We start from the raw sequence: 7639 nt of genomic DNA on the forward strand, positions 1-7639 counted from the left end.
GCTTCGACATTTTATTCAGAGGTATTTGTGCCGGATCCTTTCCTTCCTTTTGCTTTCACTTTAACCGGATGGGACTTACCGGTGGATCCCAGGCACCCGCAGGGACTGGCAGCCCGGGGAACAGGTGAGCTGAGGATACCCTCATCTCTACCTTTAGGACTAGACTGGAGATGGTGAGCTTGGCCTCTCCCCAACTTCGGGGTCACCTCACAAATGCTCTTTTAAACGAAGGGGGAAGAACTCCCACAGACATCTCCAAAATTTGTAGAAATCCTTCCCAGAAGGTAGCCATTATATCTGTGGAAGGGCCAACTCCATAACAATATCTATGGAAGGTCAGAAGAGGTGGAGTGTGGTGGGGATACATTATATGGAGAAAACTATGTATCTCCAAGATACTCTACATATGCTCTTAGACTTTGTGACTCAGCTAAGCAGAGTGAAGGATGAGGAGGCAGAGGGACAAATTTTATCAACCAGGTTTCAGTTACTTCATGACCAGCTTTGATCTGTATCACTAACCCAAACAGGACTTCATGGTCCTTCATAATCCTACCTGTTATACCACGCTCTTCTTTCCATCCACTAACAGCCACTGAACAGTTACTTCATTCACCGTGGAACTATTTTATTGTATTTCCAAAATCTGGCCCAAGGTATAAAAACATAAAGGACTATATATTTGGATTTTCCCCCTTCATGAAGAAAAACTGGACTGCACTAATTACTCACAGGACCCTAACATGTTGCCCTTAGCCAACGGATGTTAACAAGAAAGCGGTGCAAACTGCCTCCTACCTATCGGAATCGCTGTCTACTCTTTTGATTAGCCGGCCAGGCACAAGATCATCTGTGCATCATTCCACAATGATGATGTCAAGCTGGGCCTAATAATGAGAAGCGGTGACATGGATTCAGATTTTGTTCCGACCTTTGGGAGGACGTTTTAGTTTTAAACCCTTCTCGCTTGACTTGACACAACTTTAGTTTCTGTATTTTGTCCCCCCCCCCCTTCCGTTTTCCAAGAGACATAAAATTAAGATTTGATTTCTGAGACAAAATGTAGTAGGGTGGAAACAGATATAAGTTAGATTAGTCATGTCAACCTAATCTATTTTTGGGAAATAACCGAATTGTTTGGGTAGTCCATTCTAGAGCACTGGCACAGCACAAGAAAAGTCTTTGAGAAAAGAGCACAAGAAAAGAGATGAGAATGGGAGGCCCTGAATATAAAAAATGTTAGTCTTAGATCATTAGCAGAACAAGGAACATGGGTAGATAGAGATGAGGGTGCAGATGTAGGGCGGTGCAGAACTATGGAGAAGATGGTTAAGGTGGTAAACGGAAATAAGAAGGAGAAGTAAGGCAGTGCAATACTATGGAGAGGATAGTTAGTGTGGTATACAAAGATAAGGAGGAGATGTAGGGTGGTGCAGCACTGTGGAGATGATTAAAGTGGTAGACAGAGATAAAGAGGAGATGTAGGGCGGTGCAGCACTGTGGAGAGGAGGGTTAGAGTGGTAGTCAGAGATGCGTAGGAGATGTGGGGGGTGCAGCACTGTGGAGAAGGTGGGAAGATGGGCACCCAGTGCAGTAAAGACTTTGGTGTAGCAGCTAAATAAACAAAAGTTGATTTTTCCCCCAATAAGAAAAGAATGGATTGTGTTCAAGGTGAAGGTCACATGACTGTGGAAGAGAGTCGAAAAATTACCCCAAGACAGCAGGTGAGCAAAACAGGACTTACAATAGTACCACACACCACACTCTTAGAAATATCAGGTTTAGGTATACTAATATAGGCCACAAATGCAAGAAGTTCAGTTTGGGGAAGATTTCGTGGACGGGGAAGAAGGTAAAAAGAAGTGTCAGCAAATAAGACACTGACAAAAGTAGTCTGAAAGGTAGGAGGAGAACCAAGAGAGCTGGAGCACACCATGTAGGAGTTGGTGGTCAACTGAGTCAGAAGATTATTATCAACGATTTGTTAAATGGTTCATCGCCATGTAACAAGTTGGACCAGAATATGGCTTTGGCCGACCCATTTGCAGGTTAACTCTGCCCTGGGGGGGTCCAAACTCCTAAAGTTGTTGACTAGCAATCCATTCCACCACTCAAGTTACCATATGCAACTTGGTTGGCGGATTTTACCTGATGACAGTTTACCGCGATTCACAATAGCTTTGTTGTGAAGTCCGACTCCATTTGATCAATCATATTTTGCAGCCGGCATTGTGTTTTTAAAGAGGAGCCATTAAGGTAAATCACCACCCACAAAGACAGCTGCGTGACACAAACACAAGACAGGATGCACGGCGAACGTTCGGAAGAAAAGACGTGGATGGGCTTTTAACAAAAGAATACATTATTGGCTGCCACACATAAAGAAAGGAAAGGTAGACACACATTCAATAGCCACATTTACATCGCGCATTCAGTATCTCGGCACCGGCCAGATGTTGCAGCTTCAATTCTCACACACTTTTTTTTTTACTTTCAATGTCACTGTGCATTGGGGAAAAGTATTGGGTTGTTGTTAAGAAGGGTTTTTGTTTTAGGTAAAATTTGGTTTTGTTGTGTACAAAAGGGAGCGCACAATGCGGGGCGCCGGGGGAGCAGGAAGAGATCTGTGTTCCGGTGTGGGCTGAAAAGACATTTTATTTTTTTTTTAGTATTTCCACTATAAGCGATTGTATAGCGCTCTCTGTGAACGCAGCTATCTCCAGAGTTACAACCACCCACCTTCTTTCTATTATGTGCTTACATCACACCGTGTTATGTCACTCCAGCTGGTAATGAACCTAAGTAACCTGATAGTTCACTCCAAATCCAAAAGGATTTGTGCAAGCGAAATAGTATAAAACCTGACAATTAAAGGCAAACTTAAAGTGGCCATAGACCTTAGGACTGTTGGCCAAACTCTTGTTTAGCCGAGAGCTCCACCGAGCTGAGCATTTAAGTGTGCTATATGGGGAGAGTAGAGTACTCCGAAGCCAAACTTACCGTCACCCTGGTGGCATGATCCAGGCCAGTATCTGCCAGTGTCATTTCACCCAGCTTCGGCTTGGTCATGTCAGGGGTTAATTCCTCGTTGCCTCGTTCCAGGATGTTATATCTTGGCACTGCACCTCCGGTTCAGCGTCAGTGATAGTTTATGCTCTGCAGCATGAATTATGGGCTCTGGTGAGTTTCCCGATCTGTCATGCTTCCCTGCTACCTGGTTCTCACCCGTACCCTCCTCCGTTCGTCCCTCTGTCGCGGTCGCTGACTACCCGCTCCGGTCTACTCTGTATCCTTCTCTGTCTGTCTTATCCCAGTCCTGACCTGTTTGTCCTCCTCCCTTGTTTGCACTTGGACTTCCTGGCATCTGACCTGCAGCCATGTTCCTGATCCCGACCTCCGTCTCTCCCTTCGGCTGTATCTATGACTTCTTGGCTTGTGATTCTCGGCTATCATCTGACCATGATTTGTCTATCCCTGTGCTACTGATGTGATCTCCTGCTGCTGACCTGGTATTCTGACTACTCTATTACCCTCTGGTGGTTTACCTGCTAACTGTACTCTGAAGTTACATTGCTTGTAACTTCAGCTTCTCCTAGTGCAGCGTGACACCTGGAGGACAAAAGCGTTGGGTCTTATTATCTAACTGTCCAATCCTCCTCTCCCCCAACTTCATCTGTGTCATGGCGCCGACTAGGGGAGAGTCCGGCGTGAGCCAAAATACACAACAAGGGTAACACCACGACAAAGAAGGGTTATACCAGGGACACTTTAACAACAGTGGGCCCTAAGACTTGTGGAGGGAAGATGGACACCTCCTCCACTTACCTGACACAGTACCATGCACTCCTAGCCAGTCCCTATACAGGTTCCTCACCTGTTGCCGAGCCGGAACCCAAAGCCCTGAGAAGACCCTACAATAGTCCCTGGCTAGGGAGTGGGCAGGTGAAGGACGCTAGTCCCACCGCTGCACTGAAACAACACAACAACAGACTGCTGTAGTCAACACCAAGACTACAGCCACACCAGCAACTTCAGCAGAGGGTTTCAGCAGCTCCTTCCACCTCCAGGACCAGCATCGAAATGGCAAAGAGAATAACCGGCACCCTCTGTTGGTTGCAGAGGGTATATAAAGGCACTGGGAGTGGTCCCAAACCAGAAACAACTAAGCTGGTAATTAGCCTGCTTGCTGGCAAGGAATATTGACATTAACCCTACAACTGCCAAAGGAAAGGAAAACATTTAAATATCGAGAGTCAAGAATTAGAGTTGAGCAAGTACCTAACTATTCGTACTCACTATACTGATAACGAGTACTGTCTAATATGCGCGTATTCGTTCCGAACAGCATGTGCAATGCAAGTCAATGGGGGAAAACTTGCAATGTAACGAGTGACCTGAATGCCGAACTATTCGTGTGAGTAGCAAATAGTGCGGAATTCGGGTTACTTGTTACATTGCAGGTTTCCCACCATTGACTTGCATTGCACACACTCTTTGGAACGAATACACGAATATTAGACAGTGCTCATTATGAGTATAGCGAGTGCGAATAGTTAGGTACTCGCTCAACTTTATCAAGCATGGAAAATGACTCTCAAGTCTAGAATCTGCCACTAGTCTCATAATGCAGAGAGAGAACTGTGACAATCTGTTGGAGAAGGGTTAAGAGTTCTCTATACATATTTGATGACCTGCGGATCCCACCAAAATTGGTTGGTAATTTTCATGAGGGCCTCAGCCAAAATAAAAGGGCATTTATAACCTGTCAACCCACCAAAAATGTTTCCAATAACTGTATTTTGCACAGAAAAGGAGTCTGGATAATATTTTCTGGTCTTCTTTTCTTGGAGAAGTTGAAATCTGGACTAAAGGCCACTTTACACGCTGCGATCTCGCTAGCGAGCGTACCCGCCCCCGTCGGTTGTGCGTCACTGGCAAATCGCTGCCCGTGGCGCACAAAATCGCTTGGACCCGTCACATTACTTACCTGCCTAGCGACGTCGCTGTGACCGGCAAACCGCCTCCTTTCTAAGGGGGGCGGTTCGTTCGGTGTCACAGCGACGTCACTAAGCGGCCACCCAATCAAAGCAGAGGAGCGGAGATGAGCGGGACGAACATCCCGCCCACCTCCTTCCTTCCTCATTGCAGGCGGCCGCAGGTAAGGTGAGATTCGTCGTTCCTGCGGTGTCACACATCGTACCTGCAGCAGCAACGATATTTGGAAACTGGACAGCGTGTCAACGAGCAACGATAAGGTGAGTATTTTTGCTCGTTAGCGGTCGCTCATACATGTAACACGCAACGACGACGCTAACAAGGCCGGATGTATGTCACGAATACCGTGACCCCAACGACATCGCGTTAGCGATGTCGTTGCGTGTAAAGCGGCCTTAAAGCTCGACCTACCCATAGGGTACAGTGGTCTAGCTATGAGAAAGGAGAGAATTTGGGGGGAAAGCCCATATATTACATGGTGGCATATGGTATAGACTTTACGTTGGTTTACAAAAGCTACTATTTATAGTTTTTGGGTGACTCGCCCACGATCTCTACATGATTATCTCAATGAGGGCGAGTGAAAGATGCGCTAAGAGACCACCGGCTGTGACTGTCCATACGTATGATCTTCCCACCATTCCAATTTGGAAATCCCTAGACACATTAGATTATTGGCAAATTCAACATTCTATTTAATATGTATGGGCAACACAAAGATATAACATCCCTGCCGTATTTTGCGATGCTATTTGAGCTGGGGCTCAGTAGCCCCTCATATTAAATCATAACCTCAAAGGTTCAAAATAACCTGCAAAAACTCACCCACTGGAAGGATGACAGTCAGGTGGGTAATGATGATGCCACGTACTGTGACTGGCAGGAGAGCTCCGCTTACCTGGTGCCGCTCACAGAAACGGTAGTAGTTGTTAAATTACAGCCGCTCCTTCCGAGGCAGCGAGAGGTTGTCAGTGGTGCTCCATTTCCACTCTCAGTCCTGGCTTAGGATCTGGACCGGGTTCATTCACTCTGCTTCAGAGCTGAAACTCTGATAGCGCCCCTATATAGAGAAGAAGGTGGAAAGTAAAAGCTAAAGCCACGGGACACCACGGAAAAGACACTATATTATATAATCGAAAGGTATCATATATATATATATATATATATATATATATATATATATACATACATACACTAACACACACACACACACACACACACACACACCCTGTATAAACACACACTTTTTTTTTTTTATAAAACCTGCTATCACTATTATTTTATTTGTAATAAGTTCTTTTGTTTGTGGATTTCTTTTTCTTTTTTTTTCGTATTTCATTTTAGGGGCCCACATTTCATCTAAAATTTTCTTATTGCAGTCATTTTACAGTAGGAGGGGAAGGTGAGCTGTGACACCATGTATTGTGAATGGTGGATCCTGTGTTATCTACTGTGTATAGATGTGATATCAGTCATTGTACAGAATGAGGAGGTGACCTGTGACATCATGTATCATGAATGGTGGATCCTGTGTTATGTACTAAATTATAGGTGTTATCAGTCATTGTGAAAAACGAAAAAGTCCAGCACGCCATCCAAAATATAAAACTTGTTCTTCTTTATTCATACATGTTAAAAAGATTAAAAACCTGGACGAGGGTCGCGTTTCGAAATATGCTTCTTTATTCACAGTCCTAGGACAGGTAGGACTGTGAATAAGGAAGCATATTCTGAAACGCGTCCCTCATCCAGGTTTTTAATCTTTTTAACATGTATTAATAAAGAAGAACAAGTTTTATATTTTGGATGGCGTGCTGGACTTTTTCATTTTTTCTAGTGTTATGGCCAAGATTTTTTTCCGTGCCCCATCTGACTGGTGAGCTGGAATTGAGAGTTCACTCTCCTTTGTTTTATGGTGTTATCAGTCATTGTACAGGAGGCAGAGGTGAGCTGTGACATCATGTATTGTGGATGGTGGATCCTGTGTTATCTACTCTATATAGAGGTGATATCAGTCAGAATATGGGAGGAGGAGGTGAGCTGTGATACCATCTGTTGTGAATGGTAGATCCTTAGTTATCTACTGTATATAGAATTGTTATCAGGCATTGTACAGGAGGCGAAGGTTAGCTGTGACATAATGTTTTTTGAATGGTGGATCTTGTGTTATCTCCTGTATATAAAGGTAATATCAGTGAGAGTACGGGAGGAGGAGGTGAGCTGGGACACCACCTATTGTGAAGGGGGAATCCTGTATTATCTACTGTATATAGAGTTGTTATCAGTCATTGTACAGGAGGCGGAGGTGATCTGTGACATGTATTTTGAATGGTAGATATTGTGTTATCTCCTGTATATAGAGGTGATATCAGTCAGAGAACGGGAGGAGGTGAGCTATGACATCACCTATCCACAGTATATTGTGGTGATTTATAGAGGGTTATCAGTCATTGCACAGGAGAAGCAGGTGAGCTGTGATATCTATTGTGATTGGTGAATCCTGTATTATCTACTGTATATAGAGGTGTTAACAGTCAATGCACAGGAGGAGGAGGTGAGCTGTGACATCATATAGTGGGAATGGTGGATCCTGTTTTAACTATAAAAACATTGCTCACTGTCACACAGTTTAACCTTAAGTCAA

Source organism: Anomaloglossus baeobatrachus, chromosome 10 (genome assembly GCF_048569485.1).
Source record: "Anomaloglossus baeobatrachus isolate aAnoBae1 chromosome 10, aAnoBae1.hap1, whole genome shotgun sequence".
NCBI classification, from domain to species: Eukaryota; Metazoa; Chordata; class Amphibia; order Anura; family Aromobatidae; genus Anomaloglossus; species Anomaloglossus baeobatrachus.